Source organism: Piliocolobus tephrosceles, chromosome 15 (assembly GCF_002776525.5).
Source record: "Piliocolobus tephrosceles isolate RC106 chromosome 15, ASM277652v3, whole genome shotgun sequence".
NCBI lineage: Eukaryota > Metazoa > Chordata > Mammalia > Primates > Cercopithecidae > Piliocolobus > Piliocolobus tephrosceles.
Genome location: NC_045448.1, coordinates 9,551,683 through 9,560,547, shown reverse-complemented (window position 1 = coordinate 9,560,547; position 8,865 = coordinate 9,551,683).

Genomic DNA, 8,865 nt, shown 5'->3' with positions numbered 1-8,865 from the left:
GGACAGGGCCAAAGGCAAGGCCAAGGACAGGGCCAAGGGCAGAGCCAAGGACAAAGCCAAGGACATAGTCAAGGGCAAGGACAGGGCCAAGGGTAGAGCCGAGAACAAGGCCAAGGACATAGTCAAGGGCAGGGACAGGGACAGGGACAGAGCCAAGGGCAGGGACAAGACCAAAGGCAAAGCCAAGGATAGGACCAAGGGCCTAGTCAAGGACAATTCCAAGGGCAGGGTGCATTTAAAAGGGGAAGAAACATTCAGCAGAATCTGAGGGCTTTTGAAGGTAAATTGTAAAGGGACTCAGGTAGACCTGGCTTAATTCTGCCCCATCCCTGATGCTGTGTTAACTCTGGCAGTCCTCACCCTCTGTAGGGCTCCATGTCCCCCCCTAGAAGTGAGGAAGCTGAATCAGGGGACTTCTCAAGGCCCTGCTGACTCTCCTGGTCCCCGATCCCCCGAGGTGGGACTTCCTCCTCTCCTTCTCCGCCACCCTCTCAGCACCAGCTCCCAGGAGGAAGGCCTGCCACACCAGGGACTTGTGAGGTCCAGAGAGGAAACAGGCAGAGCCTTCGCCCTGTGCCTGGGACACTTGCTATCAGCTGCTGGGGCTCCTTCCAGGCCTTGGGTGACCCTCTCTGCCCTGCCAGCCTCCTTGCAAGGGGAGGCTACTTCCAAGATGGTCCTAGGAGAGGAGGATGCAGTGCAGGAAGGGCACCAGGCCCACGTCCACTCAGAGCCCCCTTCTCACTGCTCCTTGGCCCAACTTGGGGCGTTGGCAAGCTCTTCTGAGAAGGAGATACTGTGGGTGACAACCAGGACCATTGTTGGTTATGAGAGGTGGGGGTATGAGGCAGCCTCCATCGATCCATCCATCCATCCATCCACCCACCCACCCTCCATCAATGCATTCGTCCGTCCATCCATCCATCCATCCACCCATGCATTCAGCATTTATTAATGCCTATGGTGTCTACAGAGAGCACAGCACCCTCCGTGGATGACTCTACACCCTTGCCCTGCTCTGCTATTCTTGTTTGAGTCGTGGTTATCTGTTCACTGTGTCCTCCATTAGAATATTCACTCATACAGGCTTTGTCTTTTTTGATAAATGCCTAAAGTCAGGCCTGGCTTTTTTATTTTTATGACTAACATGTAAGCGTGTATTTTTAAGCCTGGATTTAATAGATGCTCAAAAGTATTTCTTCCATGTACAAATTTAACCCTCCTCCCCCCAGCACCCCTGGGAATTAGACTCAATTATAGATAAGGAACCAGGCTCGGAGAGGTGAAGTGCTTGCTCGCGTTTCACAGTCATGGTGCGGTGGGAGGAAAAGCCAGGTTTCCAGAGCCGGGCCTCACCCTTTCCCCTGCTCCACACTTCGTGGCCAGGGCCGGGAGGGCAGAGTCACCTCCAGCTGGCTGTGAGGGGGGCTTCCCGGAGCAGGCACCATGGGCAGGTGGTTGAAGGGTGCTGCTCCCCAGCTGGGAAGGAGTGGGAAGGACAGCCAGGCTGAGGGGACATCTCTGGCCAAGGCCCCGGGGGCAGGATGGTGTACCTGGCCTCCAGGAGGGAGGAGGGAGGCGGGAGGAGGGAGGAGGGAGGCAGTCCAGCCAAGCCCTGCCAGCCTTCCCTGGAGTCAGGAGCTTCCTCAGTCCGCACTGTTACGCAGAGTCTGACTTGTCCCTGTGAAAATAACCAACAGTAAGACCTGTCCCCAAACACCTTGGGCTTAAAATGCTTTATCCCAGGCTGCTGCGCCCAGGAGCACCTCTACTGTGCAAAGGGGAGCCACCCGCCACCCCCTGCAGGCCCAAAGGAAGGGCTGGTTCAGCCAGGCCTGGGGGTCGGCAGGTCTGGGCTCCCCGCTTGCTCTATCCCCACCTGCCATGTAGACTGAACTTTCCCCCTTCTCTCCCTGGAGCTGAGTCCCCGTGGATCATTGGCATGGCTTCTGCAGCTCTTCGTTGCCAGAGAACTCTAGTGGCCCCACCCAAAGCTGACACCTCTGTGGCATTTCACAGCATCCGAGGCATTTTTCACATTTGACACCGGTCCTCTGATCGCCTCAATGGCTCCATGAAAGGGGCTGGGTGAGGTTAGAGAGCTCCCTACCTCAGGTGAGGAAACGGAGGTTTGAGGGAGAGAAAGTCATTGCCCCAAGTGGCTGGGTTGGTCCATGGCAGGTCCTTGTCTGGAACCCTCACTTGTCCCATGGCAGTGAGGACTCGTCCCACAGCGGAGAGCAGGCAGAATGGCGACACGTTCCGTTTCCTGAGTCCCCGACCAGGGCCCATCTCTGAGGTCCTCTTGTGCCCCCCTCCCAGAGGGACTCATTCTGGCCAAGGAAGAGAAAGGAAAAAGGACACCCCCAGAATACATTGGAAATGATGTCCCCCTTTCTCTTATCTAAACCCCACTTTCCTGATTGGGCCAGCTCACTCAGAGGCAGTCTGAAGGCTTCTGGACGGAAATGGCTGAAGCCAGCCCTCAGGTCCACTCTGTCTGGCACTGGGGAAGAACACGGAGTGTGACTTACAATCTGACCTCATTTTCGGGAGACACTTTTCATTTTTTCTTTTTTTTGAGACAGAGTCTTGCCCTGTCACTCAAGCTGGGGTACCGTGGTGCAATCTTGGCTCACTGCAGTTCTCCTGCCTCAGCTCCCCAAGTAGCTGGGACTACAGGCGCATGCCACCACGCCCGGCTAATTTTTTTGTATTTTAGTAGAGACCGGGTTTCCCCATCTTGGCCAGGCTGGTCTTGAACTCCTGAGCTCAGGCAATCCACCTGCCTTGGGATCCCAAGAGATTTTTCTTTTTAACCCAGTGAAGAAGATTGTGCCTGGAGCCAGGTATGGGGGCAGCTGGGTGTGGGGTGGCATCTTGGTTTGGGGGCTTTTTGGACACTAGGAAAGCAAGCTTGGTCTCTTCTGGGGTCAGGTGGGAACTTGCTGTCCCTGCCTAGGTGAGCTCAGGCGCTGTCCCCACAGCAACCCTGCAAAGCCCCATTTTTCCTGGAGGAGAAAACTCAAGTTCAAAAGGGAAAAGTCAGTTGTCTGAGGATACACAGCTAACACGTGGGAACTGGGATCCCAAGCAGTCCTGTGTAGACGTCCTTCTGCCATCCCCACTCCTGCTGCCGCAGCCGCTGCCTTTAAGGACCACAGAGATGAGCACTGGGACCGGAGTCACGGGCAGGAGAGTGGATCTCGGGGACTGGAACTGCAGACTCTGCCCTCAGTCCAGGTCCAGGCTCTCAGGATGACGTGTTCTCCCGGGGGAAGTGGGACGGCCTCCACATGAGCTCCTTCCTTCCCACTCCGAGTGCTCCTCAGCCTTTTGGTAGAAGTCGGAGTCCTCGGGAAGCTTTCTTGGGGCCAGGCCAGGTGCCTCTGCAGTGGCTTCTGTGGGTCAGGATGGGATGAGCACACTCGTCATTTCTCCGGCAGAGGCTCGGGGCTCGTGGCCTCTGCTTCTCAGAGCACACCCCTGAGCCTCCCTTATGGCTGAATTATGTCTCCCAATTCCCACGTTGACATTAACCCCACAGAACTCAGAATGTGACCGTATTTGGAAACAGGGTCATTGCAGATGTGATTTGTGAAGATGAGGCCACTCTGGAGTAGGGTGGGCCCTAACCCACGATGACCAGTGTCCTTATTTTTATAGGACATTTGGACACAGACCCAGGCCATGTGAGCACGAAGGCAGAGACTGGGAGATGCATCTGGAAGCCAAGGAACGTGGGAGATGGCCAGCAAACCGCCAGGCACGGGGGGAGAGGCCTGGAGCAGTCTCCCAGCCCCAGCAGGAACCAACCCTGCTCACACATTGCTGTTGGACTTCTGGCCTCCAGAACTGGGAGACAACATGTTTTGGTGGTTTAAGCCACCAAAGACATTCATGCAGCCCCTGTGGAGGTCAAGGGATTTGTTTCAGAGCTCTGGGCAAGTCACTTTGCTTTTTGAGGCTCCCTAGCCTGTAAAGTGGGAGTGGTAGCTCTCCACAGCTGTCAAGATCAAATGAGATAAAGAAGGCTGGAGAGAAGGGAAGGGCAGGAATTGGAGGCGGAGACGCTGACCTCCATTTCTGCCCTGCTTCTGCCACTCTAAAGCTCATGACCACTTGCCCGTTACTCAGTAATAGTATTTACCTCCCAGACGGTTTGGGCGTGGCGGTGTTTATTTGGTAGAAATCACCTGGAGAGCTGCAGCGCCCCCAGAGTTTTGCAGTGCTTGTTCATCACAGAGCCCAGCGGAGGGTCCGAGGGTGAGGGAGGAAGGTCAAGGGCGGTGTGGCGGGTGCAAGAGCTGGAGGGGGCGTGGGGTTTGGTGGGTGGCCTTCGACCTTCTCCAGCGGAGATGCAAATGTTACAGATGGGGTCTGGGGACAGCGAAGCGGGGAGAGGCGGACTGGAGTTGAGTGTGCTCTGGTTTGGAAGCGAGACCTTGACTTGTGGTGGCCTACCCTGTTTGGGTGACGTCTGTGTTCAGAGCTAAGCCCCAGGGGCACACGACAAGGAAGACAGATGGGGGTGGTGGCGCTTGGGAGCCTCAGTGAGATTCTGTCTGGTGCTGGGCTGGAGCTGTCGTTGGCTGCTTCCCATGGAAAAGAAGCTGATCTGTGTGATGCAGGCTTGGTAAGATACTGAGGAACAAGGGGCGGGAATACTGCAGAGCACAGTGGTGAGCGGGAGCCCCTGACTGGCTGAGTTTTGGGGAACTGATCCGGATTTTCAAAGCCATAAGATCACCCCAGTGGCCAACTGTAGGCCGGTGTGTCCTGGCTTTCCCTCCCCAACCCTTTCTTCTCACACTTCTTGGCGATTTGGTTTTCTTCCTTTCTCTAAGGCCTGTCCTTGAAGGATGGAAATGTCCATAGGTTGGGGGTCTACGGTGTGTCAGGTCTGGGGACAGAGATGGGACCCCCCCCCCACAGACACCCAACGCAAGATTCTTTCAACATCTCCAAGCGGTGCTGTCATGATCCCCGTGTGCCCGGGAGGAAAGAGGCTGGCGGACTTCCAGGGCCACCCGAGTCTTGCGGGAACAGCGGGGCGCTGACCACCCATCTGAGGACCAGGTGTGGAGTGGCCTAAGGCAAGGGGGAGGCTCCAGGATGCCAGTCACTCGTCATTTCTCCGGCAGAGGCTCGGGGCTCGTGGCCTCTGCTTCTCGGCCTCTGCGTCACAGCCGCTGCCACAAGCAGGACACTTCAGAGGCCCGGGCCCCACCTCTGCGCCCACCTGCCACTTTCAAGAGAAATCTAGAGTGAAAGGAAGAGAGTTTCTGTTTTTGATGAGACTCAGTGAAATGGAGGCTTTTTAAATAATTAAAATCCAGAATACATTATTTATTCAGGTCAGATATGAAGCTGCCTTTCCTTTTATGACCCTGGCAAGTCATTCACCCTATCTGGACCTCAGTGCTCTCCCCTGTAACATGGGTGCAGCACCAGGCAGGGGGTCGGGCTCTAAGGGCTTCCAGGGTCTAGAGCAGCCCAAAGACCCAGCCAAAGCAGGCCTCCTCCAGGAAGCCCTCCCACCTTCCCTTTGTGCTTCTGCAGCATTCCTCCATCCCCTGTCAAAGATCTCACCACCTCCGTGGATTCACGTTTACACACCCATCTTCCCACCAGACTCTGAGCTCCTTGAGTTCTGGGACCGAGTTGGATGAATTTCCACATCCCCAGGCCCAGCACAGGGTGGGGCGTACAGTCTCAGTGATTGTCGAATGAATGAATGAATGAATGAATGAATGAATGAATGAGGCTCCAGTGTTTGAGCGAATGTGGCTCCTTCACCCTGCAGGGAGGCCTGGGTTCAGGAAGCTTCCCCTAAGTGCAGCCGGCCACGCATCCCTGGTAATTCTGAGACGATTTTCCCTCTGAGGACTCAGCTGGGGAGAGAAGACATAGGTTACCATGGCAACAGATTTTTTTTTTTCCTGCCAGAGCAAACATTTCTACAGAAACCTCAAGAGATGCCAGCCAGTGCGGGGGCACTGCCTCTTTCTCCCACGCCCTCCCTGGCCTCTGAGCCCAGAGCTGGCCCTTCTCACAGGGTTTCTCAAAGCTGCCCACTGTAAGGCTGTGCCTGAGACCTGGGTCAGCCTCGGCCTCACATCCTCCCTGGGGAGGTGGGGGCATCCCCACCCGTGCAGGCCCTCCCACAGGCCTGTTCACAGCCCAGGCTGTCAGCGGTGGGGGAGCCAGGCCCAGAGAGGGGAGCCGTAGGGTGCCCACTCCCAGCCCAGGCAGGCTTCCTCTGCCATCCGCCAGTGCCCCCTCAAACCCAGGTGACAGCTGCTTCTTCCCCCTCCCCCATTCACAGGGCCCAGGGAGGCTACCAGGGGGCCACTTGGAGGAGCTGGGTGGGGTGCTGGTCCTCTGGAGAGGGGCAAGATCTCTGAGCTCAGATCCTGCCAGCTCAGACCCACGGCCCTCGGGTCCTGCTGCATCCTGTCTGGGACCCTGGGGTGGGAGGCCCCAGGAACAAAACTCAGAGAGGCCTTGTGATTTTCCCCAGGACACACAGCGAGTGAGGGAGGAGGCAGGTTTCTCTGGAGACAAGGCCCAGCCTCTGCCTCCTGTCCTGCCAGGCTTCTCCACCTTCCACTGCCTGGAAACAGGGGACAGATGGCCCCTTCTGGAAGCACAGGGGGGTGCAGAGTGCCTCGTGAGCACTGAAGGTGTTGAGGGCCCGGCTCATGCCCCGCACTGCCCCTGTGTGGACTGCAGCACAGAAACAGCGCTCAGAGAGCCTCCATAGCCTTGCCACAGCTCGCAAGTGGTGGCGCAGGACGCTGATGTCAGTGCTGTCGGGCTCTGTGACACTGTGCTATCTGTCCGCAACCCCTGGTCTGTCTTATTGAAGGCAGGCAAGGAGGAGGGAACGGGGCAGGCGGAGGGGTGAGCGGCTGGTGGAACCACAGCCCAGGCCAGGGTCGGGGCAGGAGCAGGGGAGGGCCTTTGACACCAGGCAACTCCTTCCCAGAGGCCATAGACACATGGAAGGGTGAGGCCATGAGAAGCAGCTGAGCTCAGTGGCCCAAAGCAGGGACTCTGGGATCTGCCCAATGGGAGTCAAATCCCAGCTCCACCCCTTCCCAGGGTGCGTTTGCACTTGGGACAGCTGTTTATTCTTCTGATCACAGCTTTCTCACTTGTAAAATGGGGAGAGCATTCAGTGGCTCCACCTGGCGGGTTATGAGGATGAAGGAGTCGGATGCATGTGAGGGCTGCTCTAGGGGAGGCCGCCGCTTTTCTGTGATTTGAATCCCATGCAGTCCCTGGGCTCCTCGGCCGCTCTTGCCTCTCTGTACCCCAGTACTTGGCCCTAAGCAGGCATTCCCAGGAGCTGCTGGAACAGGCTGAGTCCTGGCGCTTATCCGAGCTGTCTTGTTTGTACGTACTCTTCTCCCACCCACTCGCGGGTGAGCTCTGCGAGAGTGTGCTCCTCTCCCTCCCCGGAGCGCCGCAGCGTGCTGGTGCATAGTAGGCGTCTGTCCATATCGGTCTAGTTGAATTTCTTGAGAGTCATTGGACCTTCTCAGCAGCTCTGGAGGTAGGTCGATCGGGGTTCCTCGTCCCATTTTACAGATGTGAAGACCCAGGTTGGGATTCACTGGGCAGGTTGCTCACTGTCCCAGAGTTGGTCGACAGGGACCGGCATCCTGATTTACTATTTAACTCCAATCCTGTGTGATTCCCATTGCACTAGACTGCAAAGGAGGGACCATTGGAAAAGAAAGAGCAGGTCAGGTGATGCCAGGAGGTGGGGAGAATCAGCCTGACCCTCCTCAGCTGTTTTCCCCAAACCAGCCACGATCCTTAGCTCCCCGCCTCTGCTCGCCCTCCCTGATATAGCTTTGCCTTGGCTGTGAGCTCAGCACAGTTGCCGGTGAGGGACAGGAGTGGGAGTGAGTGGCACTGATTAGGGGAGGCAGAGGCCCCATAGTCTGTCTGTGCTCCCAGCCAAGACCACAAGTTCATGACCCCACACCCGGGCCTGCAACACAAGCAGCTGCTCCCTCAGCCCCACCCCCACCTCAAGAGCCTCCTCCTGTGCTGGAGCCTCCAGCACTGCCCAGTCCCTCCGGAGATCTGTGGATCTGTGGGCTCACCCGCCCACACGGAGCTCGCCTGCAGTGCTGCCTCTCCGGCTCTCATCTCCATGGCAACGCCCACCACCCCCACTCATGGCCGCTGTGCTCTGTGCACCTGAGGCCTGACCCTGCTTTCCAGCTGCACATTTGAGTGTGGGGGGACACCCACGCACCTGCTCAGGCCAAGGCTCAGTGCTCACTCATGTGCCTGCCCCCACCCACAGGTCAGAGTGGCAGCGTGTGGGCGTACACAGGTGTGTGTGTGGGCCTGGGTGTTGAACGTACCGACACCTCATTCGAGTCCTTGAGCTTCTGTGAGGGTCTCTGGGACCTGGGGGCCGCCAGCAATGACTGAGTGTGTGTGGTGTCTGTGTCCCCGGCATGGGTTTGCTTTTGTCGGTGTGCCTGTGCCTCCTGGGGCCTGTGGTGCTGCCTGAGTGTCTGTATCCCTGGCAGAGTGGCAGAGGCGCAGGGGCACCTCCCTGTGTTTGTCAGGGAGGCGGGATGGCAGCCCCTTTTATTCTACTTCCCCAACGACGGGAACATGACCTGGCTTCAGCCCACTCTCTAGGGACATCCAGGCCCAGCAGTGGTCAAGGGAGACAAACAGCTCACCAAGGGCACAACGAGCTTTGACCCTGGGATCCACAGCATTTTCTCCTGAGGCGCCACCCTGATTCCATTTTCCTAATCACCGAAGGGGAGCCACAGAGGGCCACGGGCAGGATGCCAGGATGGGGGAAGCGTCGCCTCATTCTGTTAA